The 20,499-nt window shown below is 42.9% G+C and overlaps 1 long non-coding RNA gene across 2 annotated transcripts; it reads left to right on the forward strand.

Moving 5' to 3' along the window:
• The first annotated feature begins 19,391 nt into the window (after nucleotides 1-19,391).
• LOC121713923 lies at nucleotides 19,392-20,271 on the forward strand. 2 transcript variants are annotated; one of them, XR_006032987.1, is made up of 4 exons: nucleotides 19,392-19,521; nucleotides 19,605-19,707; nucleotides 19,805-19,910; nucleotides 20,151-20,271. It is a non-coding gene; the product is annotated as an uncharacterized LOC121713923 (long non-coding RNA). The 2 variants fall into 2 exon arrangements; XR_006032986.1 differs by having other exon boundaries at nucleotides 19,805-20,261.
• The last annotated feature ends 228 nt before the right edge of the window (nucleotides 20,272-20,499 follow it).

Below are 20,499 nucleotides of genomic sequence, written 5' to 3' on the forward strand. Positions count from 1 at the left end.
TGTCGGGTGGATCGTAATGCCAATTATGCTGATTGAACAGAAAAGTTGCTGAGAAAGGTGTCTTTATGATTAGGTTCAGTTTCACTTGCGCAGACGCATAGACAATGAATGAGCGCTCACGTTACTACCCCCCAATGGTAGGCTATGCATCTTTATTTGATCACACACAATTAAGGAATATTTCCTAATCTGGAAAATATTACGTTTTTTCCGGCCACCGGTTCAATAGTCTACCATTCATTTGTGCCGCAAATGATTAGACGTGTGACAGAAGCATGGGCATAGCCTGTAACTTCGCTGATCCGCGGATAGCAATCTCATCGTAGAGGAGGCCCTAACGCTGCAGATAACAGACCGAGAAAGGCACAGAACACAGTTGCATGTACAGTGTAGCCATGGGTCTGGTGAATATAGCCTACCGAATGCAGATGGCTACAAGCTCACGCTTTGCCTGGTCTAGGGTCTAGACTAGAAGCTTATGTTTCTAAGAATGCACGTAGCTCCAGAATCTTTGGTAGCAACCCCGCCCCCTGGTAAAACAAACGTGTTTGTCAGAGAGAAAAAAAAAACTGATCATAAAATGTATCGTAAAAAGGAACGATGGTGTTGTAGAAATGTAGCGGAGTAAAAGTACAGATAATTGCTGTAAAATGTAACGAAGTAAAAGTCAAAAGTATGCACTATCAATTTTACTTAAGTAAAGTACAAATACATGGAACATTTACTCAAGTACAGTTCCACCACTGACAGAATCATATAGGCCTTTCAGCGTGATTTGTTTTTGTGGAAAAAATGTGCTGGACTGGCGGTCATATTTTGTACCGCTCTGCGGTACATCTAGTTATTTATTATGATAGTATAGTTATTATGGGCTGAGAGAGAGCCAAGGGCAGAAAGCATTGTACTCTAAAAATTGCATATGACCAATAAAACTTGAACAACACACACACCTCCACAGTCTCTCTGACTGGTGACCCCCCACCCTGCCCTTCTGTCCATCCTTCCTTCCCTCTGACATGCCCAATGGGGCTGTGGGACAGCAGCGTTTCTGCAGAATGTGTGCAGTTAGTCACTGAGATGGCTTCCACACTCCCTCAGTTCTTGGAAAAAATTTCTAAATAATCGTGTCAGTTTGATGATGTTATCTGTGACCACTGGCGCCTTAATGCAGGGGCTTACCTGGGCTTCAGCCCAGGGGCCTCGACCAATGAGGGGCCTCCTAATAATAATAATGATAATCAATAATAATAAACGGTGTGTCCTACTCTGGAGCTAGCCTAAATAATTGAGCACATCGTACTGCTCTACAATTACATCCATGCAGAGGCCCCCTTTGTCTTCTCCAATTCTAAAGTGTAACAAAATGTAACAAAACGTAATAAATCCCAACGGGTGTAGCTAGAGGAGAGGCTGAAATTGACTGACAAACTTATCATACAAACTCTGGAGATAACGTGGGTAGGATTGAAGCAACGATAAACGAATGACGTGGATTCCTGTAACTGTCCATGAAAACAGAAAGCATAGCAGGTAAATATCGTAGCAAATAGCCTGGAAATGAAACGGCTTTAAAAACATGTATTTCACTTGTCTCATTGGAGTGAACGCAGAACATGGGCTGTGGCGCAAAGAAATTACTTAGTGCTCTGCATCTCCATTCACCAACAGCTAAGTTTGTGCTAACCCATTCGCACATATAAGTCTATGTTATGTTTTCTCCATTGTTAACGTGAGATATGTCTCCATGTAGTGTAGTGATAATGCATAAGGTAGCCATGTTCACGTCACATGAGCCAGCTTGTTCTGTAGGCTAAAAGTATTTCTGTCCCACCCAAACTGAGTTAAACTGGTGTGTTAAGTAGACAGAATTTCAAAAAAACTCCTGGGGAACCCCCCGACACGACAAACACATGCACTTTTGAAAAGCTTTTAAACGTCCATATGTGTACCTATCTTTTAACTTGGCCTACAGCCAGTGTTGTAAAAGTCCAACGCTTGTTTTCGTGCAGTAGGCTAGTCTTTTTGATAAGCGATGTCATAGGTAGGCTGACGTGATTCGAGGGCTTTCTGTTCCTGTTTATGTAAAGGTTTTACATAGGCTGAATAATGATAGGCTACACTGCATGTTATTAACCAAAAGCGCACGCTATGTGTCGGGTCAGATCGCGGGCCTGGTATCATTTAATCATAATTAATATTTGTGGTTGGGGGGTGCTTAAAAATCATATAACCCAGGGGCCTCGGGTGGTATTAAGGCGCCCCTGTCTGTGACGTGTGCACAGACCTGACCTTATCAGCGGCACCATGGCTAAATGAGCTTTTGGCGCAACCGTGTTTAGGCTAGTTAGCTGGGGCCTGATGCCATTTATCGCCGTTGCGATGAACCAGCCGTCGGCCTGATCTTACCTTGTTGCCACGTTGTTTGGGTGATCGCACAGATCCAAACCTTTGACTGAATTCCCACATCGTTTCATCAAATATATCCACATTGTTTGGCCAGATATATCCACATTGTTTGGCCAAAAATATCCTGCTCCTGACACAGACACTCTAAATATTTATCCCTGTGTCATTTAAACAAATTCTTAATGCGGAATGTGTCATTTAAATGGATTCCTAATGGAGGATGTGTCATTTAAACGGGATCCTAATGGGGGAATGTGTCATTTAAACAGGAGCTTAATGGGAAGCGTGGCACCCAGACTAATCTAGGTTTGTCTAAGTCTATCAAAAACCGATCCCTTTTCCAGGAGCCTGAGGACAGGAGTAGCACCATGTGACCACCCAGGGCCTGGCTCACCAACTGCCCATAGTACATCACTGCGTGTATGGGGACTGCATGGAGCTTCAGTGCACCAACATCCTCCACTTCAGCCTCGTCCTGCGCTGCTGCTGTCTGTAGCGGGAACATGAGGAGGCTATTTTAAGACTCTCAGAAATGCGGAGCGGATCAGATGCTCTGTGTGTGGTGGTGATGGACATCAAAGAAGCTAGGGAGGATTATATAAGCATACGTAGTGCGCTAATATCACTGTCTGAAGCTACACAAGCACTGAATACACTATCACACATCCACAAGCACACACACACACACACACACACACACACACACACACACACACACTCACTATCGCCAGTCCAGGTCCATTAGGACTGATGAAAAAGCTATTCATCAGCAGAGTCTCTACCTCTCTCTCTCGGTTTCACATCTGGAAGTTGAAACCTCTTTTAAGATAGGAGGCAGCCTAATGGAGAACACGCAGACAAAAGTACGCTGCTCATGAATACTGCACGGAGGGCCTGAAGACGGGTCAGCAGAGAGGCCGGACGGAGACACAGACGGACAGAGAGCAGCGCTACAGCTCAGACAGAGAACTCCGACACACACACACACACACTGGAACTCTAACACACACACACTCGAGCTCCGACACATACACACACACACACACACACACACACACTTGAGGTCCGACACACACACACTGAAGCTCTAACACTCACACACACACTGGGTGAGTGGATAGGAAGGGACATGACTGTTCCAGACTGGGTTCAGTACCTGAGTGGACCCACATGTAAGAGACCTGACGTTCTATTGCCCCGATCTCAATGTCCATGCTCACAGACAGACACACAATGAAGTTCTACTGCCCCGATCTCAATGTCCACGCTCACAGACACACAATGAAGTTCTATTGCCCGATCTCAATGTCCACACTCACAGACACACAATAAAGTTCTATTGCCCCGATCTCAATAGCCACGTTTACATGGACAGTTTTTTTGTCATTCCGATTAAACTATTCCGATTTAAAAATTTGTGCCGTCTGTTTACATGGGATACGTTCTATTCCGATCAGGTGCTCTCAAGAGCTTTAGAATCTTTGTTTGGAATAGCCGTTGTTGCCTACTTTTCCTTGAGAAGATACAGCAGTCAATCCAAATGACCGTATACATGGGTGTTCATTCGGAATAAAAGTGGACTACACCACCTCTTTCATTCAGATTAAAATTCTGATCGGATCAGGCATTTTCATTCCGATTGAGGTGTTTATGACAATTTTTATTCCGATTGAGCCATTATTCTGTTTCTAATCGGAATAGACCCTTTCAAGAGAGTTCCATTATCAGCATCATAGTTGGCCCCACAAGGCTTCCGTTTTAACATTCCATATGTTATCTTAATGCAGAGGAAGTAGATTGGGAACCAAATAGAACGTTCAAGCATTGTTTTTGTTTTTATTGTTGAAAGGGTCTATAGAAGTGTCCATGTAAATGTGGCTAATGTCCACACTCCCAGACTCCTGAACACAGAACCGCAGCGGAGGCCCACTGTCTCACTGTCAAATCGTGAAGTGCAAGAGGGCTCTCTTGCAGTGATGTGGAGCCCTTTATGAAAAAAATAAAAATCTACATTTTTGCAGAGTTAACCTTTACATGTATGTCGGAACGCTGTTTAAACACAACTGCAAACCACTAAAACAATACAACAACAAACACTACTATAATCCACTAAAACACTACTACAAACAATCCACCAAAACACTACTACAAACACTACTATAATCCACCAAAACACTACAATAACAAATACTAACCCACTAAAACACTACAACAACAAACACTACTATAATCCACTAAAACACTACTACACACAACTACAAACCAGTAAAACACTATTACAATCCCACTTAAACACTACTCAAAAACATTCTAAAATAATCGCCATTGGATGGATTGACTCAGTTCTGACTATCATGGGAGGTATTGAGGGGAGTGGGGCTGGAGATGCCATCCTAAGGACGTGTTTACCTACTGCTTTTGTCTTGGCTGTTATCTCGGTCTCCCACACACGCACAGGCCATTCATTACCATAGAAAGCCACGGGGAGACAGGCCATTCATTACCATAGAAAGCCATGAGGATAGGCCACTCTCAGCCAATGCAAAACACCTCCTCCTAAGACCTCATTCAAGAGCCCTCCAAAATATGCCACACAAACATTATAATATCAATAATTAAGCCCTTCACAGACTAGTGAAGATGCCTATTTATACAGGCCTAAACACAGCCGTCCACCCTTCGGCAGCGGCCAGCGACCGCACACGCTCTTATCGGATCCATGTGAGGAGGCGGACCTGATCTCCGCATGCCATTAGCATCACAATGGAGCGATGGGGCAGAATTAACAGCTGGTTGCTATGACACACTCAAGGCGCACGACAGCATGACAGTATGGCAGACCCCTCATTTGCTAGAAATGAAGAAAGAGATGGTATGTGTGTGTGTGTGTGTGTGTGTGTGTGTGTGTATAAGTGTGTATGTGGAGAGAGAGAGAGAGAGAGAGAGAGAAGCCCAGTATGGGATATAAGAGTGGTGTGTGACTGTGTGAGAGATTGGTGATGTGTGTGTGTGGGAGTGTGTGGGTTTGATTGGTGATGTGAGTGTTGTGTGTGTACGTGTGTGTATGAGTGTGTATGAGTGTGTGGATTCGATTGGTGATGTATGTGTGTGGGAGTGTGTGGGTTTGATTGGTGATGTGAGTGTTGTGTGTGTGTGTGTGTGTGTGCGTGTGTGTATGAGTGTGTGGATTCGATTGGTGATGTATGTGTGTGAGAGTGTGTGGGTTTGATTGGTGATGGTGGAGAGAGTGTGTGTGAGAGGCGTGTTGGCTGCTAATATGAGTGGCAGATGGTGTGTACTGTGGCTTGGGTTCCACTCAGTGCTTACAGTTTTTCTCGATTGCTTTTACCTGCTTAAGTAAACTGGAACCCACTTGGTCTTCATGACTACTTTCTTTGCACAGCAGAAGTCATCTCTTGCGAATGTGTTCACACATTTTCATTGGGTTCACACATTTCTCACACCCTTTTGCAAAACAGTTAGCACAGGTGTCATTCAAAAGCCCCAAACTCTATTGGTTTTCCCATGCTAAACAAAAGGAAAACATCTTTTCACAGGTGGTATAGATTCCTTGCATAAGTCTGAATCTCTGATACACCTGTGTGAAACTCCTTTGCACAATTCTTCAATCAGCAAATCATTCATTTTACATAAGAGATGTCTGTTTTGTGTTGCTATTTGCTAGTATGGATCTAATGCACATTTAGACAAAGTACTGTATTGCCTATTTGGTGGAGAAAACAGTACAAAAAGTGTTTTGCTGTAAGTTTATTTCGATGAAAGTTGTAGTTCAATGAAATTTACAGTATCTTGCTAGGTGTTTGCTGTATGTCTTACATGTCAATGACAGTTACATCTTGGGAGGAATGAATTAATTATTTTTTTATTCAGTACATTTTTTCTTTTCACAGTTTTTTTCTGATACCAGAAAAATGAGAAAGTAATGGAACAGACATAGCAAAAATGCTCATTTTGAGAACTAGATTTTGCATTTTGTTGTGTGTAATGATTGATTAAAGAGTGTTTTTGAATTGGTAACAAGTTGTAGTGTTTGAAGGCAAGATTTGCTTTTGCTGCATGTTTTAAGTGTTTTGAGAGAGTAACAGCCTTTTGCAAGCAAACTGTGTCATTTTGTCCAGAGTGCTTTTGTTCAGACACGGGTGTTAACTGTTTTGAGAATGTGATGTCAGAGTTGACACAGGTATCAAAACGATCGAGATCTAAATCTAAATCAAGTCTAAAACAGTAACCACTTTAACAGTAACCATTTTAAGAAGAAAATAATCTTTATAAAGAAATTAATCATTTTAACCAGAGCTTGCATTCCACAACTATTAGCACTCCTAGAACATTTTATACACAAAATGTTTGTTGCCAAAAAGTCTGAAAATGACAAGAAAAACGTTCCCCTGGCGTGTCTTTTGAATATTCTGTTAGCATACAGGTGCTGTAGAGGGTTGTTATGAAAGTTTTATTTTTAAAGCTACACCATAAATGTCCTAGCTGACGCTACACGATGTCATACACAATTGTAATTGTAGTAATTTAGTCTGTGAAACTATAGGTCATATACTTCATGCAAGATGAATAACGTCGTTACGGATTTGTTATTTTGGCTTATATTCACCGAGCAACTTTGTAAATGAAGTGTAAAGGTACTAGCCTGACATCGTCAATCTCAGTTCTAGTCAGAATAGCGTTTTTGTTAGGAAAAACCTTGAAGAATGAAACACTTTTTTATTTAAATGTCACTTACAAAGACATCGTACCATACTGAAAGCTAATGATAACGTTATTTGACAATACTGTACAAGATATGTAGTTCAAGATAACGCTAACAGGGTCTTCTATCTCCGTACGAAGAGTCGGAGATCATCAGGTGATTCAACGTTAGGGTTTTCCCGGCAGCGGCAAGCACAACTCTGTCTTTCAATAACTGAACGACAAACGCGAAAGGTGGAGCTAGAATTTCTCATTTCTAGAATGAGACGGAAGTGTTGTTCTTAGTGCAGTCTTATGAGACGTTATAAAAGCCTTATAAATACGTTATAAAAGCCTTATAAAAGCCTTACTTTGGCCGTCTACAGAAACCTGCCTGTAATTATCCAGGCCAATTATCCCATAACAGACCCATAGTTACACAATCCATATTACATATGTAGGCTGCTTCCTGTTCACTGTTCATGAAGCCAGTGCACCAGTGTAAAGACAGATAGTGGTAAATGACCTCTCTGTGTGTGTTGTGTACACAGAACAACAGCAGACGTACTCACATACACATATACTTAAACAAACACAATCACACACATGTGAATGCATACACACTGGCCCTCACACACAGACATGTATTTGCACACACACTCAAGCCTCTCTTTTTCTCTGTCTGTGATTAAATGGATCTAGTCACGCCTTACACAAAAGCACACACACACACACACACACACACACAACTTCTGCACTGAGAGAGGGAGAGAGCAATTACACACACACTAAAGAGATGTGAGAGTTAGGGAGTAGAGAGAGATGCTGTGTGGTTATTAGAGCAGAGACTGAATACAGTGAATACAGATAAACGTGTACGAGAGACAGGAGCTCAAGAGAATACGGCGTGTACGAGAGACAGGAGCTCAAGAGAATGCAGCGTTTTAAAACGTGTACGAGAGACAGGAGCTCAAGAGAATGCAGCGTTTTAAAACGTGAGACAGGAGCTCAAGAGAATACGGCGTGTACGAGAGACAGGAGCTCAAGAGAATGCAGCGTTTTAAAACGTGTACGAGAGACAGGAGCTCAAGAGAATGCAGTGTTTTAAAACGTGTACGTGAGACAGGAGCTCAAGAGAATACTGCGTTTACGAGAGACAGGAGCTCAAGAGAATGCGGCGTTTTAAAACGTGAGACAGGAGCTGAAGAGAATGCAGCGTTTTAAAACTTGTACGAGAGACAGGAGCTCAAGAGAATACTGCGTTTACGAGAGACAGGAGCTCAAGAGAATGCAGCGTTTTAAAACGTGTACGATAGAAATAGGAGCTCAAGAGAATGCGGCGTTTTAAAACGTGAGACAGGAGCTCAAGAGAATACTGCGTTTACGAGAGATAGGAGCTCAAGAGAATGCAGCGTTTTAAAACGTGTACGATAGAAATAGGAGCTCAAGAGAATGCGGCGTTTTAAAACGTGAGACAGGAGCTCAAGAGAATACTGCGTTTACGAGAGACAGGAGCTCAAGAGAATATGGCGTGTACGAGAGACAGGAGTTCAAGAGAATGCAGCGTTTTAATTTGAATTTGACTTTGAACCTGAGAACAGTGGAGGATTCTGCACTCTTCTGTCCATACAGCAGTTCACAGTCAGTCATACAGTCCAGCTGAATCTTCTGCCTTCTGCCAGGTCTAATCTTCTGTGAGGTGGAACCGTGCCTCTTCTGATAGCTCTTCTGTCGGACACGGCTCTGCCTCTCCAGATAGCTCTTCTGTCAGGCGTGACATCTCGCATGCATCTTCCTCGTCCCTCACAGCTGACTGATGGTCTGAGGTGCTACGTCCCACAGCTGTAAACAAACACACTCCCCCTGATTCAGACTGCCGACACAACAACACACTTTGCTTGTTGGTTGCCTTTGCACTCATGTTAGGGCCCAAAGAAGCTGCTTCAAGGCTTATGATTTATTTTACACAAACAATCACAGTCACACACACACACTGCTATATGAAGGCAATTATCTTGACTTTGAGTAAGTTACACTCCCAGCTGGAGAAGGTAGGATGTTGAGTGTTTGTGTGATGTTGAGAGAGAGTCATTGACAGTAAGGGTCAACTATTTCTTTGAAACTGCGCAAATGTGTTTTCTGTATGGCGTAGACTGTATGGAATTTCGGAAGATCAGAAGGACTATTTTTGGTCGTACCCTTTCAATAAGGTAGACAGATGGGAACTGGAAACCTAAATATGGTAAGGGTGGCACCTGAGTGAAGAAAGCATTTCTGTGTGTGTGTGTGTTTTAAATTATAAATAACACACTGTCTTTCTGGAGACGAGGCTCATCCTCTTCTAATGTCATTTAATTTCTCAGAAATCAGGAAGACGGTGGACCGTCATACACACACATACTGGCACACATACAAACACACACACACACACACACACACACACACACTCACAAACTTACAGGCACTCACACATACAGGCACACACATAAACATTTATATGTACCAAAATTAGCCAGAAACACCTCAAAGCTAGAAACGCTCGCCTCTAAGGCTCGTCATTCAGCAGCACTGAGCAAACAGACCTCCACAAGGCACACGACACGACCGGTATTCCGAGAGAAGTGGGCCGCTCTGCACAGGGGAGAAGTGGGCCGCTCTGCACAGGGGAGAAACGCTGGCAATTTGTTTGAAGCCATCAGGTGACCTATGCACCAGTGCAGCCATCAGATGACATATGCACCAGTACAGCCATCAGATGACATATGCACCAGTGCAGCCATCAGGTGACCTATGCACCAGTGCAGCCATCAGATGACATATGCACCAGTGCAGCCATCAGATGACATATGCACCAGTGCAGCCATCAGATGACATATGCACCAGTGCACCTGATTGGCTTGATCAAGTCCTACCACCTGCACAGGGAAATAGAAGAAAAACCACAACCTCGAGAAAGGCAAAGCCCAGAGGGCTGTGACAGTGTGTGTGTGTGTGTGTGTGTGTGTGTGTGTGTATTGAGGGTTTATATGTGTGTATGACAGGATGGTTAACTGGTCTCCTGACATACACACACACACACACACACACTCTACTACACTCTACTGATGCATCACACTGGCAGCCTCTCATAACCTTTGTGCTCTTCTGCTTACTGCAGGGGAACCACGGCAGCTATACATTGAACCACACTACCAGGGGCAGAATTTTCTGAGCCAGCACACACTCACACACACACATACTCATCGTAACAATTCATTTGAGCCAGAACACACACACACACACACACACACACACACACACACTCGTAACATTTTGTCTGAGCCAGCAGATTTGCTATATCCATTTAATCTCTTTAACACACACCACCATTATTCTGTCTTCACGGACACGTCAAGCTCTCGCCACTCTGGAGGGCAAAAGTACAGTTATCATAAATTCCCCGTGGCCAGTACCCCCCCGGGGGTAGTTCTGGATGCAGAGCCTTGGGAGAGGAGCACTGCTGAGAGGGCTCCTGTTCCAGGTGACTTACAGTATGTCAGACCTGTGACTCCAGAGAGTTTTTCATCCCCGTCAGGAGACGGTGTTAATATGGTTACAGTAGTAAGCATCCCGAGAGTGTATCTTCCCCATCAGGAGATGGTATTAACTCCTAAAGGTGTGGGTTTTTGAACATTCTAACATAAGATTCCGTTCCACAACAATTCAAGGTTCTAAAATTCTATGAACCCAGATATTCTTTAGATCATTCTTTTTCCAACATTTCAATCACACCGGTGTGACGGTACACCTTTGGTTACAGTAGTAAGTATCCAGAGAGTGTTTCATCCCCATCAGGAATCAGGAGACGGTGTTAATATAGTTACAGTAGTAAGCATTCCGAGCGTGGCGTTGGCCAGTTAAATAAACTGCTTCATCTGTGTTGATGGGATGGTGACAGGGCAATGTTGGGATGTGTAGTATCGGGTGGTGAAGTGTTGGGAGGTGTAGTGTTGGGTGGTGTAGTTTTGGGTGCTGTCGTGTTGGGTGGTGTAGTGTTGGATGGTGTACTGTAGTGAGGCATACAGTTAGGTGGTGTAGTGTGAGGTGGTGTAGTGTTGGGTGGTGTAGTGTTGAGTGGTGTAGTGTTGGGTGGTGTAGCGGTATAGTGTTGTGTTATTGCGGTGAGGCCGGTAGTAACCCCAGAGAGGTCTCTCACCCAGAGATCAATCACACACCATTTCACCCGACTCAGCACTCTTTCCTCAGGGACGTGCACGCACGCACACACACACACACACACACACACACACTGCCCAGGTCATTCATCACCATAGCGATAATATATGTCCTTCAGGACAGCCACCCCTTGATTTGCTGGCCTCCAGGAGCAATAGAGTACCGGACAGTGTTTGTGTGTATGTGTGGTGTGTGTGTATGTGTGTGTGTGTGTGTGTGTGTGTGTGTGTGTGTGTGTGTGTGTGTGTGTGTGTGTGTGTGTGTGCGTGTGTGTGAACTTCATATCAGAGCTAGTCTGTGTAAGCTGCCTTGTGCGGTCAGAGCTCAGAAACTCATAATCATCCCTGACATTACCCAGTATAGACACCCAAGCACACCGGACAGCACGCCATGTGTGTGTGTGTGTTTGTGTGTGTATTTGTGTTTGTGTGTGTGTGATATTGTGATGGTTGAGCTGAGCTGATAGACTCTTCACCCAATGCTTTATGACAGCTTCATTTAGCCTCTGAGACTAACATCAACATAGTTCAGTGAACACGCCCAGCACACACACACACACACACACACACACACACACACACACACTGTCAGGATTAATCTGTGCTAGATACCTCATACCACCTACAACACAGATACTCTCTCTCTCACTCACACATACACACACACACACACACACATTCTGTCAGGATTGATCTGTGCTAGATGCCTCTACCACTACCTACCATAAACATCTAACAGGCTCTCTCTCTCTCAACACACACAATTAGATAGATTTACACACACACACGCACACACTCAGACACGACAACCTGTCACTCAACACACAATTACTGTAGATAGATTTACACACACACACACACACACACACACGCACACACACACACACACCAGACTCTGCCCTGTCCTGTGCCATAGACAAGGGCGCGGGAAGGGGGGTGCTGAGGGTGCTGCAGCACCCCCTGCTGGCAGGAGATAGATTTTTATAAATGATTATATATATTTTTAAATAATTACTAATTCGCTGTCTGACATTATTTATAGTTTTGTATGTGAAATGATGAGTCAAATAGCAAGAGTTATGGATAGGTTTGAATATAGGCTACTAAAAATTAACGGTTATAGAGATCAACGTGAACGTGAGTCAGTTAGGCTACTGTAAGAACCGTAGCGTGGTTTCAGCTATGTGATAGCGTTCAAGTGTGTAGGTCTACGGTTGATATAGGCCTACATATTCTATGTGATTTACACATTCAAAAAAAGCATGGATAAGCTGAAAGAAACTTTAATTGTGTTTTACAGTTTTGCGAAATTAATAAATGTAGGCCCTATAGCTATTGAAATCATTTCACTATCCTAGTCGCTAAGATAGAAATTATTAGGACACATACTTGTTGTGGAGACGACACACTTTAGGCTATTCAGAAATTATTTGCGAGATCATTGCAGCCTTATTATTAGCCTACAGTTTATTTAAAGCCTAACATCTCTGGTGTGGTTTTGACGATCAGAAAAGTAATTTTCCTTAGCTATACTGAAATAGTTCAATGATGTCAAGTGCGCTTCTGTGGGGTTAGGGTGGGCGCAGTGGACTCGGAGTGCTGTCGCGGAACATTGGAATTTGTGGCTGCCCAGGACTTTTCTAAAACTTCTCGCTATCACCCGCACACCACACTAAAATGACATATTTAGCAGTCAAAATCCGAAACATGTCCAGGGGAGGAGGGGGGGGGGGGGGGGGGGGGGGGAGAGAAATCGTCGGACATCCATTATTTTTGTTATTCAGCACCCCTGGTCAAAAATGGGTTCCCGCGCGCCTGGCCATAGATGATGTTTCCCGCGGTGGCTCTGTCCTGTCTGATGCCAGGAGACAGAGTGGCAGCATTCCATCCTGTCCCCGTCTGAGGCTGAAAGAGGCGGACAGAAGATAGAGAGATAGATGGCTAGAAACGTATTTTGCTGAAGAGAGTCAGACAAGTTGAGTTTGAGAGCGAGAGAGGGAGAGAGAGAGAGAGAGAGAGGAAGGAAAGGCAGAGGGAGAGATCATAGGGACATTTCAAAAATGAAAGACAGAAAGAGAGAGAGAGAAAGAGAGAGAGAGCAGACACTTTAGAAATTAAAGATTAAAACAGCAGAGTAATAACAGAGCAGCCTATTCATCCAGAATCCGCCATCTCAACACACACATACACCCACACATACACACGCACACACACACATACACACGCAAACACGCATACACAGACACGCACACAGAAAGATGGACACACACAAAAAAAACATAGGCACTCCACAGAACCTTCCATCCATCCAGTATTTCTACACACACACACTAACCAACATAGTAAATATGGTAGTGTGTGTGTGTGTGTGTGTGTGTGTGTGTGTGGCTTTGTCTCTGCAGCTTGTGTCTTGTTACTCAAGTCATTCTGCATAAAAGGGGGTATATTATGCATGCTTTAATTTAAAGATAGATGGCACTAACCAACATAGTAAATATGGTAGTGTGTGTGCATGTGTGTGTGTGCGCGTTTGTGCATGTGTGTGTAGACACAAGCTGCAGAGACAAAGCCACACACACACACACACACACACACACACACACACGCACACACACACACACACACAAACACACACACACATGAATGAATGAAAAGGCTGTGTGTCTCAGACATTACCCTGTAGGTCTTACAAGGGAGAGAGAGATGAGGTAAAGGAAGGTAAGGAGAGAGAGAAGAGATGAGAAGGAGATAGAGAGAAGAGGGAAGATAGGAGAGGAGGAAAGGATAGAGAAGAGGGGAGAGGAGAGAGAGAAGAGGATAGAGAGAAGAAGGAAGAGAGGAGATGGGAAGAGAAGAGAACAACGGGAGAGAAGAGAGATAAAGATGAGTGGATGAAGAGGAGAGGCAAGAGGAGGGGGTTGAATGAATGCTAATGGCTCTGCTCTGATGGAGCATCTCATTTCTGTAACAGCTATTTTAAACCAGAGATCACACACTCCTCCACATCTCCTTTATGTCTCAATCTCAAACACGTCTCCTTTATGTCTCAAACACATCTCAAACATGTCTACCCCTTGTCTCCAACACATCTCAAAAATGTCTCCTTCACATCTCAAACATATCTCCCTCTTGTCTCAAAGACGTCTCCTTCACATCTCAAACACGTCTCCTTCACATCTCAAATCCTCTTGTCTCAAACATGTCTCCTTCATGTCTCAAACGAGTTTCCTTCACATCTCAAACATGTCTCAAACACGTTGCAAACATCTTTCCCCATGTCCAGTTCGTCAGCTGTCAACACCATGCCGAAGTTGTTCCAAAAGTTTTATCTGGATCAGAATGTTTAACTCAGGTAATCAGGTAATCCATATAACTTTAATGAGTTTTTTCAAAGCAATTTGGTATTGGATCAACCTGATCCAGATACAAACTTTTCTGGAAAAAAAAAAAAACAAGATTACCAGTGCCTCTAAATAATAATTTAGATAACAGTTGTCATAGATTAGGTGGCATATAGTTGCTTTAATTGTTTTATCTAAAGAGACAGACAACTATAATCATCCCCTTTCATTGTCAGTTTCTTTTAAACAGTCAAGTTTATTTATACAGCGCATTTCATACACAGAGGTTATTCAATGTGCTTTACATAAACAAAAGCAAACAGTAATAACAAATAAAAGCATAGAAGGGCAATATAGTCAAAGAATAGTTCAAAAGGTAAAGATCATGATAAAAAGAAAACATAAAACGAAAAGGTAAAAGGTAAAAAAGACAAAAGTAGTAAAAATGTAATAAAAGACAAGGTAGAATAATTTTCAAGGCAGATTCAGAATTTGTAACTCAGCGCAGATAGCAGAAAGCATCTGAGAACAGTTTGGTCTTAAGTCTAGATTTACAACTGGCTACAGTTGGAGCCTTTTTGATGTTATCCGAAAGTTGGTTCCAGAGCTGAGCCGCAACTAAAAGCTGCTTCGCCATGTTTAGTTCTAACAGTAGGTTTTACTAACAGGTTTTTCACCTGGGACCTGAGAAGATGAGAAGGTGTGTACTGCTGAAGCATATCTGACAGGTATTTAGGTCCTGCTCCATTTACTGATTTATAAACAAGCAATAGTGCTTTAAAGTAAATTCTGTGACTTATGGGAAGCCAGTACAGGGACTTAAGAATTGGAGTAATGTGGTCAGTTCTTTTAGTTTTTGTTAGAATCCTAGCTCCTGCATTTTGTATCACCTGCAACCCCTCAATCAACAACAAATAAATACATACACACAATCATACTTCTTTGTTGCTATAACAGTTCAATAAATGAAGTGCAAATACATGACACAAATGTTATATTATTTAACCAATTTTACATTGCATTTTGTGCCTGAAATCCACCCTTCTACTGGGATCAGAATAATCCAGATGTTTTTTTATTATTATTCAAATGAATCCCAATCCTTCCAAAAAGTTTTGAACAAGACTTACTACAACCCTTCAAATCTTCAAATTTTGATCCAATCCAATGTGCAACATCTGATCAGATAACTTTTGACCACCTGGTAGGACTTGTCTCAACCTTAGAGAACTCCTACCATGGCGAAGTGTGTAGATGGATGAGTGTTTAAAACCTGAGCGAGAGAGCCCCCTGGTGGTTAAATCAGGTACTAAGCTCTGTGCTGATGAGTCTGAGTAGATGAGAGGTGAATGCCACACTGTTTATTTATTTATACACCCAGGCACAATACAGCCACTCACACACACACACACACACACACACACACACACACACACACACACACACACAGTCTAAACTCAGCGTGGATGGGAGGTGGACTCCACACTGTTTTTTACAGCCAAGCACAGGACAACACCCCTCCATCGTGTTCATGGCCGTCAGGTCAGTGCTGTTTGCACAGGGCTTCTCCAGGTGTCTCCTAATGAGAGAGCAGTTGTGTTTCTGGTTACATGAAAGCTATCAATGTGTTTAATCATTTATGGAAATATTACATACTGGTAATAATTGTTTACATAAAGATATTACGGCTGGTGCAGCACTTGTGTCTGATTTCACAATTCGAGGGGTCTCATCTGTGAGTCACTCATCTGTGACTGCAACAGTGTGAGGAGAATGGAGGGGCAGAAGCTGTAGATCAGGCCTGTGTGTGTGTGTGTGTGTGTGTGTGTGTGTGTGTGTGTGTGTGTGTGTGTGTGTGTGTGTGTGTGTGTGTGTGTGTGTGTGTGTGTGTGCATGTTTTGTATGTGTGTGTGTGTGTGTGTGTGCATGTTTTGTATGTGTGTGTGTGTGTGTGTGTGTGTGTGTGTGTGTGCATGTTTTGTATGTGTTTTGTATGCCCCACAGGACAGTAAACACACACACACACAAAACATGCACACACACACACACAAACGTACACACACGCACACACACACACACACTCATGCATGCACGAATACACAGACACAAAACATGCACACACAAGCACACACATAAACTGACAATTACACGCACACACATACACACACACACACACATACATACATACGCACGCATACAGGCACATGCATACATACACACAGACACACAAGTGCACACACACACACACACACACACACACACACACACACACACACACACACACACACACCACTCCAAACCTCTTACAGGTGAAACTGCTTTTGAGATTGCATACAGTTTCCCTGTACGGTTGACAACTCACCAATGCTTGTTGCCACAGGTCCTCCTGAGGCTTGGTCTCTCCAATAGACCTCCCTTACACTCACCCTCTCACGGTGTTTTGTATGTTCACATGGGATATCATGGGAAGACATGACAATTTCGACAACAGCTAGTGTTCGAGTGTAAGTGTAAATGCAATTTTGCGCCTATATTGTCTATGTTGTGACATACTGTAGCCTAGATATAGACATAGGCTAGCCCAGTGGTTCTCAACCTTTTTTCAGTGATGTACCCCCTGTGAAATATTTTTTCAGCTAAGTACCCCCTAACCAGCGCAAATTACAGCTACGCTTCAACCAAGACTCCATCGTTTGAGTTTTGACAGTGATTGACAGGTGAGTATAAGTATAAGTATAAGTATATATACTTTTTTGATCCTGTGAAGGAAATTTGGTCTCTGCATTTATCCCAATCTGTGAATTAGTGAAACACACTCAGCACACAGTGAACACACAGTGAGGTGAAGCACACACTAATCCCGGCGCAGTGAGCTGCCTGCAACAACAGCGGCGCTCGGGGAGCATTAAGGGGTTAGGTGCCTTCCTCAAGGGCACTTCAGCCGTGCCTACTGGTCGGGGTTCGAACCGGCAACCCTCCAGTTTGAAGTACTAACCAGTAGGCCACGGCTGCCCCCTGTGATGGCGGGTGTCATGTGACAGGTTTGGTCGAACCATCCTGGTATGGGGGGGACTCTGGGTTTTAGGATAATGAAATTGAATAGCCTACTGAAATATAAAATTAATTTTATTAACTTAATATTTTCCTGAAATATTCATTAAATAATTGTTTTTTACAAGTATTTTTGCATGGATTCCAATGGTTTGGTGGAAAAACTCAATGACACCATCCATGGGTAAACCATACCAAATGAAATATTTATTTAGATAATAATGACTGAGCAGGCATGATACAAATAAATCATATGTATTATTCTTCTGCAGATGCCTCAGCAAACTTGTCAAAAATAGGCCGGAGACACGGGCAGATTATCTTGAATCGCCCTATTATTTATTGTTTGGGAGAGAAGCTAGGTATCCCAGTGGAATACCACACAGTTATGAGATTTTCACAAATAAAGAGCTACTAAATGTTGTTACATGTACAATTCCTATCATTACAATTGACATGCAACCTTGCTCTTTTACAGGTTGATGACTCCATTGAGGACCTGGTGGCCGAAGAATTGTTTTTTTTTTATGCCATCCAGAGGCAGGATGACATATTTACAATTGTGCAAGCTAATGCAGCAAAAGTGAGGGATAAAATCCGAAAAAGGAAGCAGCAGCAGAGCACACATATGGCTATACAAGTAGATGGCAAGGTGCTGAGGCAGAATATCAGAAGCCAGCAGAGGAAGGGTGGCAAGTTGGACCCTAATCTTCTAGGGCCATACACAGTTGTGAAGGCAGATGGAAAAAGTGTGGACTTAATGGATGACAGGAGTCTTTCCCAAAATCAACATCGACCATTTCATTGATTTTGAGGAACCAAAAAAACAAAAACCCATTCCCCCTGTACAGCTCCCTACATGGACAACCCAGACATGACCCAGCCACCTTCCCCTGTCATCCATACACCTTACAACCCTCCTGCTGCTGTGAGAGCCCTGTTCCTGCTGCTGCTCCTGCCCCTGCTGAGAGCCCTGTTCCTGCTGCTGCTCCTGCCCCTGCTGCTCCTGCACCCTGCTGCTGCCCCTGCTGAGAGCCCAGTTCCTGCCCCTGATGAGAGCCCTGCTTCTCCTGCCCCTGCCCCTGATGAGAGCCCTGCTCCTGCCCCTGCTAAGAGCCCTGCTTCTCCTGCTGCTGCAGGTCTCTATACTGTATACATGTCAATTTTGATTTTTGTATATGAAATGCATAATCACTGCAATATTATTCTCGTTTCTCACAGTGCTGGAAAATATTTGGGAAAGGAGGATGGGTGGCAAGCTCTGCAGCAAAATAGGCCCATACAAGATTTTTACCTGGGACCTGGAAAATCTGAAACCAGGAAAGAAACTTGAGAGCGAGGTTCTCTTTGATATTATCAGTATATTTCTATCAATGCCTTTCTTAATATTATAACCTATTTTGTGATTATATTCCTTGCAATATGTATTATGTTTACCACAAACATGTGGGAAGGAAAAGGCAGCCAAATGAAAAAGGTTCATACTCATTATGCTCTAGATAAAATCACAAAGGGTTTTCTTTTCAATCTCATAATGCAAAACATATTGTCTCTGCACTGTAGTTTGATCCAGAGGTGTATGACCTCATAATGGGTGCAGTGAATAAAGGAGATCACTGGACTCTTGTGGTCAGTCATCACTCATTTTTAAAACTATGTCATTTAAAACACTGCACAGTCCTGATTCCCTTACTTACCTTTACAGCTTATATACTTTTTTTTTTACACAAAAAAAAAAAAAACATGTTGTATTTTAACTCTTGTGGTGTGAGCACAAAAAAACGTGGACACTGCAGGACTGCTGTACGGTGAGTACAATCACACATGGATAAAACCAAATGCTGCTTTGAATGTCAACATATCCTATGTTCATGACTTCTCACTCTTAAAGGACTTTCATGGCCAGTAAAGGCATCAGAGGTAGGTGGAGATGCTCAACCCTACCCCACAGCCTCCAGCCTGATGGCACGTCATGTGGTGTGTTTGTGTGTAAAGTAAGTGTGTTGACATATTCAAATGTTTTGTTAATTGTTAATAGTATCTGTAAGTATAATGTAAAGAGCATTGCTGAATTGAGTGTTTATGGCTCAGTTTGCAGAGGCAGTCGTAACAGGGGGAGATTTAGAGTTCCCCTGCACCCAGAGGGATGTGGCCAATCTCAGAAAAAAGTTGGGTCTATACCTTCTGGAAAAATCAGGTATTTCAGACAAACTTACCTGAAAGGTCAGAGATCTAAGTTCAAGACTTACAGATCAGAATTCATACCATGTTTGTTTCCACCGAAGACCTTGGTGAATTATGTTTACTATGTGGAGACACTTATCCTTGTACACAAGAGTCCATGGATACTTGGGTATGATATGTACATAAGATTCTTTTTTAATGTATATAACGTCTTGAGTTAATACTGATGTGAATCCTGTTTTTTGTCTTCAAGATACAATGTGATGGCTGCCAGGGTTGGTACCATTGCGAATGTGTGAACTGGCCAGACACTAAAGGACTTTTTATTTGCCCTGGTTGCAAAGGGTCCGAGTAGCCTAATAAATAATTTCACAACCTTTTGTGTGTTTACAGCTTCATTTGTAGTAATTGCTATAGATTATGTCCCAAAATAACTGTGCTGATGACGTCTATATATTTTTTTTTGTTATGACACAGGCTTGTGGCCATATGGTCTTCCTTGTATACTTGCTAAATCTACACAAACACAATATGGGCAAGGAACACCAATGGAAACATACGAAGTGATAACATAGAGTAGTTTATTACAGATATTTGTCTCA

This window comes from Alosa sapidissima, chromosome 7 (genome assembly GCF_018492685.1).
Source record: "Alosa sapidissima isolate fAloSap1 chromosome 7, fAloSap1.pri, whole genome shotgun sequence".
NCBI lineage: Eukaryota > Metazoa > Chordata > Actinopteri > Clupeiformes > Clupeidae > Alosa > Alosa sapidissima.